The sequence below is a fragment of the Megascapheus bottae genome, chromosome 3, assembly GCF_031878675.1.
Source record: "Megascapheus bottae isolate mThoBot1 chromosome 3, mThoBot2.hap1, whole genome shotgun sequence".
Classification (NCBI taxonomy): domain Eukaryota; kingdom Metazoa; phylum Chordata; class Mammalia; order Rodentia; family Geomyidae; genus Megascapheus; species Megascapheus bottae.
In genome coordinates, this window is record NC_143511.1 from 27,225,399 (window position 1) to 27,246,739 (window position 21,341).

General features: G+C 37.8%; 1 long non-coding RNA gene across 1 annotated transcript; it reads right to left on the minus strand.

Moving 5' to 3' along the window:
- Nucleotides 1–1,760: 1,760 nt before the first annotated feature.
- LOC150065100 (uncharacterized) lies at nt 1,761–20,549 on the minus strand. Its single transcript, XR_016534741.1, has 5 exons — nt 20,451–20,549; nt 11,679–11,788; nt 9,550–9,597; nt 9,104–9,208; nt 1,761–1,860 (listed from the first exon to the last, which is right to left on the minus strand). It is a non-coding gene; the product is annotated as an uncharacterized LOC150065100 (long non-coding RNA).
- Nucleotides 20,550–21,341: the final 792 nt, after the last annotated feature.

Sequence of the window (21,341 nt, forward strand, 5' to 3'; positions counted from 1 at the left end):
GGAATAATTTGAGTAAGTGACTAGGCATGGTAGAAATCTGACATAGTAGTAACTTGAGTAACTGAGGTTTGAACTGCCATCTGTCTAACTTCCAGTATCTCCTGCAAAATAACATCTGTCTAGGGCAAGCAGAAAACCTAAGTTGGCTTAATCCGCTGCCATTTTAAGGTCAAAAGGAATGGGCAGGAATTGCCTAAGAATCATTCATAATCATTAGGATGAGGAATTTTCCAGAGTGAACGCCAGACAGAAAGGGAGGAAGATGGAGCTTTAATATCCAAAGCTTTGAAGTTGTTCCCCCTCTTTAATATTCTCAAATTCTAATGTTTTTAATCTCGAAGCAAAAAGAAAATTGTTCCCTCCAGCACCAATAACTAATTGACCTTGTCAGCTAAGTTAAATAAATCAATTTTAAAATGTGGGCACTAAAGTGATTTTCAGGCAACTTGGTAAAGTTTTTCATTCTCCTTTAGAGATTGCAGAAAAATCACCCCCAATCCCAGCTGTCAGGCATACAGGCAAGAGGCATGTCCAAATGGAAAGCAAAGAGGGGGACAATGGTTTGGAAATCTTCACAGGAATTTTCTTTCCATCTTATTTAACCAGACTATATCTCATTCCTTCAGCTTTGCAAAGTCACCGAGGGCCACACATCTGCCATACACTCATTTTTCGCAGTTCTTCCATTTTAATTGGCCCAGAAAGTGCATAGACTTAACGTCAGCCTTTATTTCATATTAGGGGTGTGGGTAGGGGCTACAAGGGATGGGGGAAGGTGGAAAATGGAACATTCACACAAATGTTCATGAGTCAATGCTGATTTCAGGGTGTGGCCCCCAGAAAGCCTTACAATTGAAAAAAAAAAAGGCTGGTTATAAATAAAATCTTTATCTGTGTGCCGCTGATCATATAAAATGACATTTATTGAAATTAACTCAGGAAATGGAAACAAGAGCCTTTTTGTTGTCATTTCAGTTTTCTTCTGGTCTTGTTTGCTCATTTGTCTTTGGGAGGGTAAGAAGGCTCGGAAATGGAGGAACAAAGGGTGTGTAAAAGCAGAGTGGTATTCACTAAGTACTATGTTGAAAATGAACTATACAACTTGTGAGTGGGGGGTGGGAGGAAAAAACTGGGAGAGAGCAAGAAAAGAGGTGACATTATCCAAAAACGAAATGTATTCTTTATCTGACTTATGTACTGTAACCCCTCTGTACATCATGGTTATAATAACAATAAAAATTTTTTACCAAAAATAAAATCTTTAGGGAAAATCAAATTGTTCAGATATTTATAGTTGATATATTTTGCTCAATTCCTATTTCTAGATATAATTATATAATGAAAACCACAAAAGGAGATTTAAAATAAATTATACTTTTGAAGATTAAAAAAATCTTTTTTAATTTCCTGAAGCACTTAAAGTATTTGGCCTTTATTTCTGATACTAATAAATTAAAAAATTACTAGAACAACCGACACATACATTTACAATCTTGTGAGTACTTTGTCAGTTGGCATGAGCTTTCTTGGTAAAAATGGCAATTGGATTTATTTTCTATTATAGTACTGTTTCTTTGGCAGAAACACATTTCTGGAGCCTTAGCTTTCTAATGGGAACCCCTAAGTGCTGAAGAGAGAGGAGAAGTTTATTAGCAGTCCCTTGGACTGGATCACTGACTCAGAAACTCTGAAGCGAATGACAGGGATTGCGGTTCATGTCTTCTCCACTTCACTAATGTCGAACCCAAGACCTACCTTTGAAGGAAAAAGATGGCCAGAAACAAAATAGCCTGGTCAAACCCTCAACCCTGAATGCAGGCAAAAATCTCAGTATACCTCCCAAGACATCACAATGAGGCCCTGCAAGAACAAGACACAGGTTTAAAAACATACACTGAGTTAAGGGAGTATGTGAAAGATGATACTAAGTGGGAATATCTTTAATCTTCCCTTCTTAGGGGAATTTTATTTTCCTTGATAGCTCCATACAACAAATTTCACTTCTGTGAAGTACAGTTTATTCACTACTTCTATCCTTATTGATTGTTAGGAGGTGTTCATTTATTCTGCATGACTATAGTATGAGAGGTCTGGGGAATCTCAAAATATTCTGTCTAGATCATCATCATCATCATCATAATTATAATTATTATCATTTTATATGTAACATACTTACACATAAAATACATTTTTATCAAAACACAAATCTAAGAAAAGAATTAGAATGAGACTTAGGAATTGGAATTTGCTTCCTCATTTTTCTTAAATGACACTGTGGTTTTTCCTCTAAAGTGAATCATTATGCAAAAGTTTAATATAACCTACCTGTCTGTTATAATAAAGATAGAAATTCAAACTTTATAGCACTTTTATCCTGAGCTATAAATCTTCTATCAAGGCAGAACATCTTAGACCACAAAAATTATTTTAAGGTATAGCAAATGTTCTAGATCAGTTGTTCTCACACTGGGCAGATACAGAAACAAGAGTTAGAACTTTTGAAAAAACAAAACAAAGCAAAGCAAAATTCTTGGCTTCATTCTTGGCTTATGAGCCAGCACCTTGAGGTTGTGGAACCCTGGATTCTGGAATTCATGAAAGGTCCTTCAGGTGAGCTGAAGAGTAGTCAAGACGGCCATTTTTTAATGAAGTATTGGAGTTAAGAACATCAGTAAGCAACGTTGACAAGTCTAAGCCCGTGAATGTACACATTCAGACACAAAACATTTGCATTTCATTTGTGCTGTCAGAGCCAGGAAGCATAAAACTGCCCCAGGACTCACTTCTCTATTTTGGCACCATACGTATATTGGGAGGAGAAAAACGACTAAACCATTCAAGCCCAATACATTTGTAAACAATAAAATATTGACTTAGTGAAATATTGTATTGTGTTTATCTTCAGTCTAAAGGAAAAAAATACTTGTATTAAAATTCAATGCAGCTGATTTCTATAACCACTTTAAAAGCTGTTTTTCACGTCCTAAAAGAAATATTTAAAATAACTTTAAAAGATGAAAAAAAGTGTTTAAGTGGTAGTTGTTTTAAGATAGCTTAGTTTTTAAGGTGTCTGTTCCATGATGACTTTAAGTTTATAAATGAAGAATCGGAGTAAGTTCAGAGAAAGCAAAATGTACAATAGTGTTTCACAGAATTAGAATCCCTGCAGATGTAATTTAAAGCTTTTTTGGGGGCTAACAGTCTATATCATGAAATAAAAAGAGATTTAAGTCTTGTGGACTCTGTTAACAGGATGTTTTCTGACAATCCTCTAAGCAAAGCTCCATGGGTAATCAATGAATGTATGGTGATTAGTCCCCTGTTAATAATAGTTTATGTGCACATACTCCAGTTGGAACCAGGGACAGAAGGAATATAAATGGATGAGTTGATTCAAACCCAATAAATAAATAATATGAGAAATGTACCTGACTCTCAAACCACACATTAAGCCTAGCACTGGCTTCTGTAAAGTGAAGCTTGAAGATGAGAACTACAGTGGTGTGCATTAAGAAGACTATTTGAAATCCACCGTAAAACATTCATTCTCACGAAGGCCCTTCTGTGTCTGTAATTGTGGAGTAAGCTTACAAACAAAACAAAAACAACCACGACCACAACAAAAGACAAACACACCTGCTCTCTGGGTCAGGCCTAGGAATGATAAGTAGACTTTCCCCATCCTGGGAACGGTAAGATGAAATTTTACAGTCTACGCAAAAATGAATTTCAAAGCTAGGATTGTGCTAGGCATTGAAAAGGCAAGGTTAAATATTACAATTCTTTGGTTTGGGAGGGACAGATGGTAAGAGAGTGAGTAATAAATGACAAGTTATAATTTGGCGGAAATAAAAGGTTTTGCTATGCTATCCCACCATAAGATAACATTCTAAAGGATGCTAGTATATTGCATATTGCACAAATTATAGTTTCCTATAATTTCATAGTTTCCTGTGAGTTTATCATTTTTTTGCCAGTCCTGGGATTAAACTCAGGGTCTGAGCACTGTTCTTGGGCTTTCTCATGGCTAGAGTTCTACCACTTGAGCCACAGCATCATTTTCAGTGTTTTCTATGTATATGGTACCAAGGAATCCAACCCAGGTCTTCATGCATGCTAAGCAAGCACTATACCAATAGGCCCTCGTTTTTTAAAAATGGTTTCATTGTAAGAAAATGATAATCATTTGAAGAAATTGATATATTTAACCGGTTTGAACAGTTAATGTGTATGTGTGTTGAAATATCACATGTACCCCTGAATTATATTTAATATACTATATTTTAAAAATTAAATTAATCAAGATTTTAATTTTCCACACAACAATCTGAAGCCTTCTTGGAGCAAATGTGAAGTTCAAATTCTCACAATGAGCTGTGGGATAAATTTCCATATTCTCACCACAGATTTCGGACGCAGATGATTTGCAGAAAGGGGACTTATTGTAGGAGGTTATATTTGACGACATTAGGATCTCTGAATTCCTATGCTCTTAGAGGAGTTGTGGTCTTCCAGCAAGACAGAGTCCAACCACGTGCTGAAAGCTCACACATGTAATCCTAGTTACTTCAGAGGCCAAGAATGGAAGGATCATTGTTTGAGGCCAGTTCAGTAGAGCTTAAAGATCTCCTCTCAACCCACAGAGAGGCACAGTGGTGTGAACCTGCCATTTCAAGTCATCTGAGAGGTTGTGTTGGGAATGGTCAAGGTGCCAGGCAAGCCCAGCTAGTAAAGTATCTGTGAGACTTCATTTCCACGGAAGTAAATCTGGCTGCGGGGGCATGTGGGGAGGTAAGCTACCACTGGAAGACTAAAGTACATAGATAGCCAATGAGCTTTCATAGCTGGGAAAGGAAAGTAGATCCTCTCCTAAAATTAAACAGGGTTACACTGGAAAAAAAGATGGGGGGGGGGCTCAACAGTATCAGATCACCACATCAAATCTAATGTGTACCCTTACACTCCTTTCTCTTTTCATATACATCATTGCACATACACACACACACACACACACACACACACACACACACACACACACACACACAGAGTATGTCTTAGAGTTTTCTTTCAACATACTTAGTAAGGTAAGCTGTAAAATACTGAAAATTAAGCAATTGTGCCCTACAAATGAAGATGACAATGTGATGATGACACTGGTCACATTTTCTGAGCTCTTACTAAGTGCTGAGCACAATGCTAACTATTTTACTGCATTTTTTTCATTTAATGCATTGCCTATTGAAGTGTATATAAATCTCTAAGGAAGAAGAATGTCATGAATAAACTCAAGAAGAATATAAATTTAATACTCCCCAAATCTTGTCAAAGCTGGAGAGATTAATTATTACCCTCTTATATGGATGAAAAAGACTTTATAAAACTCTTTTTTTTGGGGGGGGGGCGGGAGTTTGGCCTAGTGGTTAAAGTGCTTGCCTAGCATGCATGAAGACCCGGGTTCGATTCCTCGGTACCACATACATAGAAAAAAGCCGGAAGTGGTGCTGATGCTCAAGTGGTAGAGCTCTAGCCTTGAGAAAATCCAAGGACAGTGCTCAGGCCCTGAGCTCAAGCTCAGGACTGGCAAAAAACAAAAACAAAAAATTCTTTTTTAAAAAAATATTTATGGAAGTGGTGCTGTGGCTCAAAAGGTAGGATGATAGCCTTGAGCTGAAGAGCTCAGGAATAATGCCCAGGCCCAGAGTTCAAGTCTCACAACCTATTAAAAAAAAGAAAAAGAAATAAGGCTTAGATAAAAAATATTTATTTACTTATTTATTTATGCAGTGCTAGGAATCAGACCAAAGGTATGCCCATGCTAGGCAGACATTTTGCTATTAAATGATATTACCAGTCTTAAACATCCGCAAGAAAAATCAGCTTAAAATCTTGTGTAAGAAAGGATGTCATGGGAGCTGGAAGTGTAGCCTAGTGGTAGAGTGCTTGCCTAGCATGCATGAAGCCCTGGGTTCTATTCCTCAGTACCACATACACAGAAAAAGCCAGAAATGGTGCTGTGGCTCTGGTGATAGGGCACTAGTCTTGAGAAAGCTCAAAGACAGTGCCTAGGCCCTGAGTTCAAGCCCCAGGACTGGCCCCCCAAAAAAAAAACCCAAAAAAGAAAAGATGTTCACTGCCCAGAGAACGAGGTTCGTGACATACAGTTCCTCAAATTATATCTCCATTGAAATCATTCTAAAATTTATATTCCAGACAGACTTCTGAGTTCTAGACCTATATATCCACTTAGATAGCTCAAAAACAGTTCCAACTGATCAAGCCTAAGATTCATGACATATCGTACTACCACACACACACACACACACACACACACACACACACACACTTGCTTTTTCTCTGTGGTACCATTTTGTGACTGGTTGTGAGAACCTCAGTCAGATCTAATAGTATATTAGATCTTAACCTTAATTGGCTATCCTTAATTTAAGTTTGTGAATATCTCTAAATTCTCTCCATTGCTTTTCATTTTTTTTATTGCCTGAACACTAGTCTAAATACTATGCATGTCTTACACAGACTATTGTAATATGCACTTACTGGGTCTTAGCTTCCTATCCAAGTAAATACCAATCTCTTCTTCATGTTGTGGCTAAATAATCTTTTCAAAGTGTAATCTCACCACTTTCCTCCTAGGTTAAAAACACAATGGACTGGGTGTTGGTGGTTTGCCCCTGAAATCCTTACTATGCAGAAAGCTGAGGTCTGAGGGCCCCAGTTCCAAGCCAGCCCAAGCAGGAAAGCCTATGAGATTTTTACTTCCAAAAACCCAAAGTGGAGTTATGGCTCAAAGTGGAAGGGTACTAACCTTGAGTTAAATAAAAGCTCAGGCACAAGGCACCCGCCCTGAGTTCAAGCCCCACCAATGACAAAATAAAACAAACAAATAAACAAAAATCCTCAATGGAAAGTCTTACATTTTAGCATAAAATAATCCACATTCTTATCAAAGTTTAGAACCCATACATGGCTCCTCCTTGAGCTTATCACAGGCTCCTTTTCCTCTCAGCTTTCAGTCACACAACCTTTCATTACCATCAAACAAACCAACTTTTCTTCTACCGCAGAGCCTTTGCATGAGCTATAGATTTTATCGAAAATGCTGTTCCCTTTATCTGGTAATTTCCCCTGTACCTTAAGCACTGATCTTAAATATCAGCTGGCTAATAATGTCCCTGGCATCTAGTTCATGTTCCTTTATTACACCCCACCATAATGCCATGTTCCACTTCTTCACACCTTTACCACAAATTTAATGTAAAATGAATTTTAATTAATTTTTAAAACACATTCCTTCAATTTGATTGCAAGCTCTTAGACTTCAAGGGCCGGTGACGTGCTAGTGCCAGCTTGTATTGGCTTGTAATTGCTAATTAGGTCAATATCTTCTAATCCTGTAGAATACTGAGAGCTTCAGAGTTGCTCTGATGGGAGTATTTATGTCACCAAAATTGGCAAGTGCTAATAATAGAGATTTTTGTTCCTGGAAAGTCACATATTAAACATGCACAAGGAGTGACAGAGTTTCATTTCCTCATTAATATATCTCCAGCACCTATAACATGATCCACTACCTCGAAGATGTATAATAAATATTCATTGAATATTTCAAAATATAGCTGCTATTTTTCTTCTTTCCCAGGCATTTCTTTATTTGGAAAACTGGGTTACCTTCCAGTATAGTATTCAGAGCTGATGACCTAACTGAGGTGTGTGACACATGAGAAGGACCCGTTCCCCAGTGGCCAGTGAGTCATGCCAGGAAATATATAAATCCTGACCCCAGATAGTATCATCTTTCCCACCACTCTTGCTCCTATTTTTTGCAACATTAAAAGTGGTAACAATTTTCCAGAAGTTGACATATACAACAATATATATAAACACAGATCTAGCACATATATGTGGAATGTATATACATATATGCATATATGAGGAATATATGTAAATACTTGTATACAGGCAAATGCTGAACTTTTTGGTGGAACTTACAAAATGATAAAATACCTTTTGTATTTTCAGCAGCAACAGAGGGGGTGTGGGTGAGTAATGTGGGAAAAATCATGTGGTATGAAATATAACCAGGATTGAAATCTTGGCTTTATGAGTCTGTCCTGCAGACCAGAGCTGCAAAATGGTCACTCCAAGATTAACTACCTTGATAGAAAATAAAATCAATTTATGCAATTCTGGCCCAAAAGAGCCAAGAAAGCTCAGTAATAATCTGGTGGGAGGACAAAGGCAGTTCTTAAGAGTCAAACAATACCCGTTGTTTAACTGTTATGCTGTCCTCCAGGTTTCAGCTCACTGAGCATTGCTATGATTTATAAGATGATAGATTTTCACGTGGTACTTCCTCAGATGCCATCTCTGTTTAAAATACAAGAGTTCTCCATGTCGTGAGAAAGGGTATCAATGTTTGTGAAGTTACGCACCTTCTGTCTGGTGAATATAATAGAACCCTTCTATTAATCACAATAAAAATCATTTAATAAAAAAATACAAGAGTTCTTTCAAAGCAGGGGGATCTTTTCAGTTAATTTTTGTGTAGTTTCCAAGTAATTCTATTGGGCTAGTCTGGGAATGAAGAACAAAGAACGTGAAACAGAGTAGCACTGACACTGATTTGTTTACCAATTAGTGTGTGGCTGTGTGTGTGTGTGTGTGTGTGTGTGTGTGTGTGTGGCGTTTACTCAAGTCCTGAGTGTTGTCCCTAAGCTAATTTGCTAATGGCTAACATTCTACCACTTAAATCACAGCCCACTTCATGCTGTTTTCGTGATTAATTGGAGCTATTACCCTTATGGACTTTCATGTTCTGGCTGGCTTTGAACTGTGATTCTCAGATTTCAACCTTCTGAGTAGCTGGGATTCTAGGGCATGAGCCAGTGGTACATGGCAAAAATAAACGGTATTGGCTGACCATTCTTTTCATTTCTGAAATTCCAGGACTTATAAGAAATATTTTTGTCTGTTTGTATGAAAAAAATCAAAACAACTCATTAGTTTTAGAATGGGGCTCTTGCCAAAGTCAGCCCTCTCCACTGACAGAGTTCTCAATGTGTCAAGCATTGCTTCTGAGTCATACCAATCATTTCCACTATTGAAAGTGCAGCTGTCATCTCTCAGGCATTTCCAAGGTCAAAAGCATTGAAAACATGCAGGAAAGTGGAGACGAAGCCTTACATTCCACCTGTAGAAATCAGAGAAAGTGAAATTAGAATCAGGTCTATGAAAATCACTTGCTATTTCAAAGCTTAGTGGTGTTAGGAAAATAAATTAGCTTATCAAGATCTCAAGTAGGACAAAAAAAACCTCCTCTTTCTTTCTAGGCAATCTTTCTGCTACAAAAGTAGACTCAAATCAATAACTATTGTTAACTCCTCTAGACCAATAGGCACTAGTTGCCTTTGACATAAACACCCTCCAGCAGCGAGAGTCCAGAGTTCTAACAAGCCAGTTTTCAAAGCTTATACTATATATAGAAAAACACACTGGCAACCTTGGGGAAGAGAGTGGGTTGCTAACACTCACCATTTTTCTGTGTCTCCGTTAAGCAGAAATTAAACAGCAGAAATGTGGCTTCAAAACAAAAACCAAGTTAGTAAGCTAGGGGAGTAAAAGTGTAGCTGGATAGTGGCTATAGGAAGTAATACTTAAGGCTGGGGGTTTGGCCTAGTGGTGGATTGCTACCATGCACAAAGCCCTGGGTTTGATTCCTTGGTACCACATACATAGAAAAAGCCAGAAATGGGGCTGTGACTCAAGTGGTAGAGCACTAACCCTGAGAAAGCTCAAGGACAGTGTTCAGGCCCTGAGTTCAAGCCCCAGGACTGTCCAAAAAAAGAAAAGAAAAGAAAGTAATACTGAACTCTATGTTTCTTAAGCAAAAACAAAACCAAAGAAAAGTGCCCAAGCCTGTATGTAATTCTAGCTACTCAGGAAGCTCAGATCTATGGATCACAGTTTGAAGCCAGCTGAGACAGCAAAGTTCATGAGACCCCTCTTATCTCTAGTGAAATTCTAGACAGAAATGAAGCTGTGACTCAAATGGTACAGTGACAGTCTTAAGTACAAAGGCATAGGGACAGAATCCAGGCCCCAGTACTGGAATAAAAACAAAACAAAACAAAAAAAACAAACAAAAAAAAAAAAAGAAAAGACAAAAAAACCTTGATCTGATTGACATAGCCCAAAACTACCTCACAGAAGCAGGACATGTTCTGGTCTTTCCTTCCACCATCTCAGAACTGTTTTCTTTTCCTTTTTAAAAATTTTTAAAAAATTTAATTCTATTTTATTGTAAAGATGATAGGCAGAGGGGTTACAGTTACATAAGTAAGATAATGAGTACATTTTTTGTTGAACATCGGTACACCTTCCATGTTTTCTCCTACTTTCTTTACCCCCAATTCCCCTCCCTGCCAAATTATAAAGTTCATTTCCAACATATTGTCTTGTGAGTATCGCTGTTGCATTGATTCACCTTTTGTCCTTTGTCTCATGATTTTCTTATTCCCCTCCACTTCTCCAAATCAGATAAACATATATAGAAGACACGGTACCAAAATAAAAAAAACCTGCCTACAGGGGATGAACCAAAGGAAGAAAAAAAAAAGAACTAATAAAATAAATAACCTCACACAATACATTAAAAACAACAACAACAAACCCAAACAATCATGATCACAAATAGGGCAAAACTGTAGCTACCAGCACAACCATGTTCATTGCAGCATTATTTGACATAGCTAAGATATGGAGCCAACCCAGGTACCTCTCAGTAGATGAATGGATCCAGAAAATGGTATATATACACAATGGATTTCTATACTTCCATCAGAAAGAATGAGATCACTCCATTCATAAGGAAATGGAAAGACTTGGAAAAAAATTCTTATTAAGTAAAGTAAACCAGACCCAAAGGAACATAGGCTCAATGGTTTCCCTCATTTGCAATAATTAGTATATGTCTAGGATAGTCCTAGCAGAGGATCACAATAGCTCAATAGCTATGTACATATGACCGTATAAAATGATGCTAATCTTTTCCCTTTTTTTCTTTTCTTTTTTTTTTTCCTTCTTCCAGTCTCTGGAAAGAGCCTTTATATGGGTCATGCTATGAACAAATTATTTGCACAGGTCCAAGACATTGGATAAAAACAGAAAGGGACCAGGATTGTGTCTCTCTGTCCAGCAGCAAGCAATTAAGAATCCCACCCAGTTCACTTCAGCAAGTGGATCTAAGTTCCATTGCTCATGAGAGACATTCACTAAGCAAGCTGATTAAGGCTCCACATTCCTGGTCTTTGACAGTAGGCATATGGCACCTCTTGGATTGACTGCAATCCAAGACTAAAGGAATGAATACTACCACCAATCTGGTTGGTGAGACTCCTCTATAATCAAACTGAACCCATAGGGCACTAGCCAGCACAACCTAGCATGTAGACATGAGTACAACTGCCCAGAAGAGAGTTTACTAAGTCAAAGAGAATAAGAGCCCAGCTGACTCTCTTGCTAAGCACATGAGAATGGCCACTGGAGAGTTTTCCTGTCAGGGGTAAGATGTGGATGGGCTTCAAGAGCTGTAGAGTGTTTCTTGACACTATGTGTGTTTGAATTTCTCCAAATGCCACCTCACACACAAGAAAACACCCGACCTTTATTAGAATTCGAGGAGAATAGCCCAATCTCTGGAAATTTCTGCTACTTCACAGGATCTGCACTGTTTTCTTCTCGCAGCTTCCCCTGGTACGTATGATATCTTACACTGAGAAAGAAAACACTAAGCATTACAATCTCAGAGAGTTCACAGAAGACTGTGAAAGTCTGAATAAAATGCTAAATATTTAAATAAAGTAAAAAGTGCTTGGAAGGCTTGGCTTCCTCGCAAGGTTTTATTCCACTGTGGTCCTTGTTAAACATAGTTGGCTCTCTCTCTCATCTGAGAGGAAATAAGCGAGAAACTCACCAGACAGACAGCGAAAGTCACAAGAACCCAATAATCAAATTCCTAAGTAAAGAAGTGGCTGAAGCCGGGAGTTTGGCCTAGTGGTTAAAGTGCTTGCCTAGCATGCACGAAGACCTGGGTTCGATTCCTTGGTACCACATACATAGAAAAAAGCCGGAAATGGTGCTGAGGCTCAAGTGGTAGAGCTCTATCCTTGAGAAAGTCCAAGGACAGTGCTCAGGCCCTGAGCTCAAGCCCAGGACTGCCAAAAAAAAAAAAAAAAAAGTTTCTGAAGTGGCTGAAATTTCAGGTGAAGATTTACCAAAACACTACTTTTAGGGACCATCAAGATAGTAGGTGCTAAATCAAACACAACCTTCTGTTGTGAAGTAATTAGAAAGAAAAACTTCACATAGTAAGTACCACAAAGAAAAACCTCTTGCTCAACTTCTGTGATAAAACTTTATTTTTCTTTTTTAAGATTCTACTTTAAAATCACATATTTGTTTTTCTGTGCCTGCCTTTTCTGTCTACCATCATCTCCAAGTCTACCTATGTTGTCACAAACAAAAGGATTTTATCCCTTTGTTGCTGTGCACAAACCACATTTCCATTACCCATTCATTGCTTGACAGAAACCTAAGTTGTTGCTATTTCTTGGTTAGTGTGAGTAGCCAATAAACATTCAATAAACATTGAAGTATAGATATCTATTCAATATACAGATTTCAACAAGTTGTTAAAAGCTGAAAGCATGAGTATAAATCTGGTACACCAAAAAATACTAAAGTGCAGATTTATAGCTATATAGCAAAACCAGAAAGATATGAATAACTCGTTATTGTACTTCAAAGAAAAATAAGAACAACTGAGACCAAAAATTAGTAGATGGTTAAAAAAAATAATAAAGATCAGTAAAGAAATGAATAAAACAAACTGGGCACGGTGGCTCACACCTGTAATCCTAGCTACTCAGGAGGCTGAGATCTGAAAATCCTAGTTCAAAGCCAGCCCATGTACTAAAGAACATGACTCTTATCTCCAATTAATCACTAGAAAAATGGGAAGTGGGGCTGTGGCTCAAGGGGTAGTGTGGTAGCCTTGAGCTGAAGAGACCAGAGACAGCACCCAGGCCCAAAGTTCAAGCCCTATGAGCCACAAGAAAGCAAGCAAGCAAGCAAGCAAGCAAGCAAGCAAGCAAGCAAGCAAGCAAGCAAGCAAGCAAGAAAGAAAGAAAGAAAGAAAGAAAGAAAGCCAATACAGAGGAATAACAATTGATTTTTGAAAAGCAAAACAAAAATAATGCACTCTTAGCTAGACTAAAAAAAAAATAAAATAAAAGACCCAAAATCAGAGACAAAAAGGAGACATCACAGAAATATCACTACAGATTACTACAGACTATGATTTTTTTATATTGATTAAGATTTTTAATGAAGGCAGAGAAGCAATCCTTTAGTACTGATGAATTTTTTGATCAAATGATATTATTTTCCATACTTTACAGTTATTATTTCTCTTTTTATTTTGTTCTTCAATTCCCCAAGAATGATATTCTTCCTTGTCAAATGTACCCTTCCTGGCTAACTTTATATTTCTTTTTTTCACATTTTAAAAATTTTTTTATTTTTAAGAATTTTTTTAACATTGATTTTTATACCATATTTTAAATGTCATGTTCAGATTAATATGACATAAAACCCTCAGCTTAATTTTAATTATGTTCTAAAATCTAAGTGCCAGTGATTGTATATAGAGATTCCCTTCTTGAATACAGACCATGATTTTTAAAAATCCCATATACTGAGAAATTTCATAACTAAGAAGAAATGGACAAATTCCAGGACATAAACATTGTACATAGATTTAATCATGAAGAAACACAAGACCTGAATGTTGAATAATGACATTCATTCAGTATTAAAGAATCTCCCAGAAAAACCCAGGACCAGATGTTTCCACTGCTGAATTTTACACTTGAAGAATTAGCATCATCTTTTAAATTTTATTCCTAAAAGTTGAAGATGAGTGCTGCACATTGGTGATTCATACCTGTAATTGTAACTATTCAGGAGGCTGAGAACTGAGCATTGTGGTTCAAAGCTAGCCTAGGTTAAAAAGCCCATGACACTCTTCTTTTTTTAATTTAATTTTATTGTTAAGGTGAGGTACAGAGGGGTTACAGTTACATATATAAGATAGTGAGCACATTTCTTGTTGAACATGGGTACCCTTCCCTCATTTTACTCCCACTTCCACCCCAACCTCCTCTCAAGTTGGAAAGTTCATTTCCAGCATGTTGTTTTGTGAGTATCATTGTTGCTTTGGTTTGACCTTTATCCTTTGTCTCACTATTTTGTTGTTCCCCTTTCCCTTCCACAAATCAGATAAATGTATATACAAGATGCAGGGTACGAATATCAAATGCAGTGGCAATAGGAGGTAAACCATAGGGGGAAAAACAAAAGAAGAACTTTACATAGTATATTTAAAAACAACAACCACGAAGAGAAACCTCTTATTTCCATATCTTGGAGTTCATTTAGCTTAGCATCATCTTACATGGTCATATGTACATAGCTGTTGAGCTATAGTGATCCTCTGCTAGGACTGTCCTAGACTTATACTATTTATTGCAAATGAGGGAAACCAGATGCTTCCCAGTAGATGAGTGGATCAAGAAAATGTGTCATATATACGCATGGAATTCTTTGCTTCCATCAGAAAGAATGACATTGTTCCATTTGTAAGGAAATGGAAAGACTTGGAAAAAAGTCATATTAAGTGAAGTAATCCAGAACCTATGTCACTTTTATCTCCTCTATTAACCACCAAAAAGCCAGAAGTGGAGCTATGTCTCCAGAGGAAGAGCACTAGACTGTCAAAGAAGCTCAGAGACAGTGCTCAAACTCTGAGTTCAAGTTCAAGGACTTGTACAAAAAAAATTGAAGAGAAAGAAATTCTTTTAAACTCATTTTACTAGGCCAGCACTCTTCTGCTACCAAAACCAAAGATACAAAGAAAATCAACTGGTTAGTATTAAATATGGCTACAAAGATCTTTATCAAGATAATAGCAAACCAAGTCCAATAGCAAATCCAAAGCATAATTCACTGTGATCAAGTGGAATTCGTTGTAGGATGTCATGTTCCAACATAAGCAAATCAATAAATGTGATACATCACAACATTACAAAAGATAAAAATTCATATATCTTCTCATTTGCTGCAAAATTCAATGTCCCTTCATGATTAACAATTCTGAACAAATTATTTATTGGAGGACTATATTTCAACACACAAAAAAGTCTATACAACAAGACGACAGCTAAATCTGGAAAAGCTCAGAAGCTTTCTCACTAAACTCTCGATCAAGATAAGAATGGCCACTTCGAACTTTTTTTTTTTTTTGGCCAGCCCTGGGCTTGAGCTCAGGGCCTGAGCACTGTCCTTGGACTTTCTCAGGGCTAGAGCTCTACCACTTGAGCCTCAGCACCACTTCTGGCTTTTTTCTATGTATGTAGTACCAAGGAATCGAACCCCGGGTCTTCATGCATGCTAGGCAAGCACTCAACCACTAGGCCAAACTCCCAGCCACACTTGGAACTTTTATCGGACAAAATATAGAAACTTCTACTCAGAACAATCAGGCAAAAGAAAGAAATAGAGTATCCAAGCTAATGAGGAGAAAGTCAAGATGTCACTGCTGGCAGACAGCATGATTTTATGCATAGAAAGCCCTTCAAGTGTACCAAACAATTCAAATTAATTAATAAATTCAGTAAAGTTACAGGATATGAAATTGGTATGAGAAAAACTTAATAATGCCTATGTAGGCCAATAGTGAATTATCTGATAAAAGAATCAAGTAAGAAGTTGTATTTACAGCCAGGCACTGGTGTTTTACATCTGTAGTCCTAGCACTCAAGAGGTTGAGATCTGAGGATTGAAGTTCCAGGCTCACTCAGGCAGAAAAGTCCATGTGACTCTTGTCTCCCAATTAATCACAAAAAGCCATAAGTGAAATTGTGGCTCAAGCGTTAGAGCCCCAGTCTTGAGGACAAAATCTCAGGGCCAGTGCTCAGGCCCAGAGTTCAAACTCTTAGGACCCACTAAGCTCTGGGACCCACCAAACAAATAAATAAATAAATTGCATATATAGTAGCTACAGAAAATGAAACACTCAGGAACAAGTCTATCCAAAGAAGTAAGAAATTTATAAAAATAAAATTATATAACATTGATGAGAAAAAAATGTGAACAAGAAACCAGCTGTCTGTGGTCTATAATCCCAGCTAGTCAAGAGGCCAAGATCTGAGGATCATGGTTTAATGCCAGCAGTGGCAGCAAAGTCCATAAGACTCTTATCACCCAATTAGCTACCAGAAAACCTGACATAGCACTGTGGTTCAAAGTGGCAGAGTACTCGTCTTGAGCAGGAAAGCTCAAGGATAGTGCTCGATCCCCAAGTTAAAGCCCTACAACCAACTTAAAAAAAAATACACAGGATACATAAAAAATGGTCAGCTCTCAATCTTATGGAACCACCCTCATTCACATGGTAGATGTTACTGACCAAGACACTGTTAGAAGGCACAGGACCATGATTGGTTTATGGGTTTGCCTTTTCCACTTCCAGGTAAAATACACAACTGCAAGGTCAATGTTCTATTTGTAATCGTCAGCATCTTTTCAGAACTTTCAGGTGGCATCCAGTGAGCCCTCACTCAGTGATTACTGAATTGAACTGGTTTGAAGTAATTTAGAGGAAAGACAGAACCTCAGCAGCTGCTCAGATGAATAGTGAGCAGCTCATGCATACTTCCAATAATAACAGCTAATATTCTGTCTTGAGCATCTACACTGTTGAAATGTAGTCTGTCACATAGCTTGACACACTATGGACTATTAATACCTCCATTTAATGGGTAAAGAAAAATGCCTCACATCATGTAATTACTAAGCAGAAGAAATGGGATTCGCTAATTTAAAAAAAATGGAACCAAGGTAAACCCACATACAGCACAATAAACCTAATTTGAAAACAAACAACATTCACAGATCTGAAAAGACCCCTTCCATTCACATCTTTTCCAAAGCTGCTGAATTTTCCTAGCTGAAGGTGTACTTCTGTGTAAAAGTTTGAACCTCTCATCGCCAGTTTTATATTTAATACCTTTCCCACTTGTATCTATGTTGTTTGACTTATCAAAATGGCAGAGCTTTTCCCAAATGGTTCTAGAAAGTCACCTTTCTCCAAGTCTTATCTTCTCCCTGATTATTGAGGAAGAAGGGTTTATAAGCTATTTTCCTCCCTCAAGCCACCTTGAGCACACAGTTCCCATCATATGGCTATGGGGGAGGTAAGCAATAATTGTTGATGTTGATGTGTACTTTTGTTTAAAGGAATTGGAATGAAGTGTGCCTAAGGAAAAAAAATTCTTTCCATTTTATTTTAGCTTTTTGGTGTGCAAAAATTTCATTATCTCCAAACCACAGGAACCAGAATCACATCTGGCAAGGGAAATAAAGTGTGAGATGTAAGAAAAGAATAGATTAGGAGAAGCTTTGAAAACAGGCAGCTGAGTTCAGATTTGATGTGGCTGGGAAATAAAGATCCCTTGAGAGTTTTGAGTATGGAAGTGACGTGATAGAAACCTTGATTAAGGGAAATGAAATACAAGTAGGACAAATTGAAGGGAAGGACTAAAATCTGAGAGGAATCAGTGATCCGGGCTCCAGGGAACTGGGGAAGCAAAGATAATAACAGAGAGAGCTAGCTTTCTATATCAATTAACTAACAGCCAGGTGCTAGAAGCTCATGCCTGTAATTCTATGCACTCAAGAGGCTGAAACCTTGAGGATCTCAATGTTTCTAAGGCAGAAGAGAGAAAAGGCCAAAAGCATTCATCTCCATTTAATCAACAAAAAGCTAGACTGGTGGTATGGCTTACATAGTAGAATGGGAAGAGACAAACTGAGCAAGATCATGAGGCTCTGAGCTGAAGTAGTACAAGCTCTAGAATCCCATGTGCCCTCTGTCTCACCACATACACATAAAGACAAATTAGCCTATACTCACGCCTACCTCTAACTCACCTTGCTACCAAGTTACTAGACAAGATTTTTTATGCCCTTACTGCATTTGGAAGAGCAAAAATAAAACATAAGGAGCTGAATATTAATAATAAAATTTCACTTCTTCCAGGCACTGATGGTTCATGCCTATAATCCTGGCTACTCCGGAGGCTTCAATTATAGGATCCCAGTTCAAAGTCTGCTTGAGCAAGAAAATCTGGGAGGTTCTTATCAACAGCTAACCAATAACAACAACAAGCTGGAAGTACGGCTGTGGCTCTAGCCTTGAGCACAAAAGCTCAGAGACATTGCCCAGGCTGATTTCAAACATCAGGTTCAGTAAAATAATAATAATAATAATAATAATAATAATAATAATAATAATAATTCATTTTGTGAGCTTTGGGGGGTTTAAGTGCCCTACTGAACAAACAACTTTATCGTGAACATGTAGAACAGTTTGCTGGGTAGAAATGGATTTCGGAGGGAATTTACATTAGGCCCTTAGTCACACAGTAAACAAGCACAACGAAAACAGAGTTGTTTTTAAAAGCAACCTCATGAAAAGAAGAATGCCGATGATGGAAGATAAATGGCCACCCATGAAGCAACTCACCTCCAGCTGGAGTTTTCCTCACTCACTGCTTCACATGACTTGAACAGGGTCCAAGTCAGCTTCTGCAACCAGAAGGCTGCCCTGCGTGGCATTCTCCAAAACAATCATCACTTAGCTCCATACACCCTGTGCCAATCATTTTCTATTACTATGAGTGGAATTTCACAAAGTGAAGAGACTCAAAATTTATCTTCATTCAAGTTTAGATCCGAAAAGAGCCTGAAAACTTTTAAACTTGCAGTTTAAATCTTATGGAAATTATGGGCCAGAGGTGTGGCTTAGTGGTTGAGTACTTGCCTAGCATGCATGAAGCCCTGGGTTCAATTCCTCTGTACTACACACACAGAAAAAGCTGGAAGTGGTGTTGCAGCTCAAGTGGTAGAGCTCTAGCCTTAAGAAAGCCCAAGGACAATGCCCAGGTCCTCAGTTCAAGCCTCAGGACTGGCAAGAAAAAAAAAAATGTATGGAAATTAAATGGCACAGTGTTAAGATGGCTTTCATGGGTGAAAAGCCCAGAACTCCACCTACTGCCTCCCCAGACCTCCTTGCTTCCCCGGCTTTCATACACTGCCGCACAACCTAAGGCTCCCTCGTGACCTGGGGTGCAGAGGAATAAAATTGTAAGTTATAGAATAATCTTTCTGTGTCTCCTCTTTTCCTCTCTCTCCTGATTCCCTTCTCCCTCCCTCCCTCTCACTCCCTCTCTCTCCTTTTCTTTCTCCTTCCCTCTGTATCCCTGAATGTTCTGGAGATCCATATTCTACAAATATGATAGAATGATACTAAGTTCAACAATCAATTTAAATGCTTTAATAAGGCAAACTGAGCAACTGGAGAAATACAGACCGATCAGCCTGAAAATAATGGGCGCAATCTATGAGCCAAAAATTCCCCATCCAGGCATGTGTTCCAGACCAATGTTGTAACTAGTATTTGTGGAGGGGATAGGAGTGGATGAAATAGACTAGACTAAACTGGATAAAATTAAATATAAAATAAGGTTGTTATTTTGATATATATAGTATAGATAGATAGATGATAGATATAAAGCACAAATTTTGCTATGTTAAGACAAGAAAATGTACAAGAATACCATTAATCATTATTTATGAATACTGCACAATTAGAAGAAGATAAATATGTGATGACCTATTCTTGACACATTATTCCACAAAGCAGTTGCATTGAATGAATCCAAAATTAAATTGCTGAAGCCCAACATGCAACTTTGCAAGTTGCAAAGTAATATGCAAAGTATACTTGTATTTATATCAAGTGTGAAGAAATGTTTGCATGTTGCAAAATGTGTATACAGACACCGTGTGAAATAAAATTGAAGAAATGTTTGTCTGAGATGGGAGGAATGGAACAGAGTACTAAATTTAAAAAATCCCTTCAAGTTGGGCACTATTGGCTCATGCCTATAATCCTAACTGCTCAGGAAGCTGAGACCTGAGGGTTATGGTTCCAAGCCAGCTGAGACAAGAAAGTGCCTCATATATCCAGTTAAACACTGAAAAGAAAAAAAACAAACTGGAAGTAGAGTAGGTCAAACTGGCAGAGCTCTAGCCTGGAGCAAAAGAGCTCAGGGACAGTGCCTAGGCCCTGGGTTCAAGGTCACTGACAAAAACAAATAATAGCAACAAAACCCCCCACAAAGAACTTCTCTAAAGTATACCTATCCGAATGTTAAGACAGATCCAAATAAAATGATGTCCTTTGATTTGTTATTATCCTAGTTTTTGTTGTTGTTGACTAACACATATTTATTTAAGTCATAGGAACTGACCTGAAGCCAAATGATGGATTGCTGATATTCCTGGACTAAACCAACCAGAGTAATACACTGCTAGATTTCAAATGTAGACTTCCTTCTCCATGCTCCGAGCTCAGGATCTGTTTGCAAATGGAAGGATTTCCATTAATTTGGTCCTAATTTTAGTCATTTACCTTTACCTGAGAGACATTTTTCTCCACAGTCTATCAAGGCCACATCTGCTCTGGCCAAAAATAGCACCTCGCTAGTTCCATGAATACCAAGCTGTGACTCTGCAGCTTGCCACTGGGCTTTGTTTTCCAGGTTTGCTTTGAGCGTTGAAGCAAAATGTTAAGTCATAAAGCAATGATGTACATAGGAGAAAAGAGAGCAAGAGGGAGAGAGACTGGGTGACACAAATAAAGACATTGAGATAGCAAGAAAAACAGCGATAGACACAGAGAGAGAACAGAAGGAACAAAATAGACAAACTCACAGAAAGCAAGCAATTTTCATCAGAATAACAATGAGAAAAGGGAAAACACGCATAAGGTTTATTTCAGATTATTTTAGTACTTGAAATAATTGCATTTTATGGCTTTTAATCCTAAATATGCAATTTATTAGGAAACGATTTGTGAACTTTTCCCCCTCTAGTCTCTTTTAAGATAAAAACAACAGGACAAATACTTGTACGGACTGGAAAATCTTAACATAAGCAGAGTGATGGCACTTTGAGAAAGTTTAAAACTGTGGTTTATCACTGGCTCCTTTAATACTCTCCGAGTTACATTAGATGCTTGCCCCTCCTTTTCTTCTTTCAAACTAAGTACTTCACCACAAGCTCTAGGTCAGTGTCTGCTTTTGAGGTAGGTAAGCTAAGGCATTTTGCTCTTGGAAAGGGTGGTATTGTCAGAAAATTAA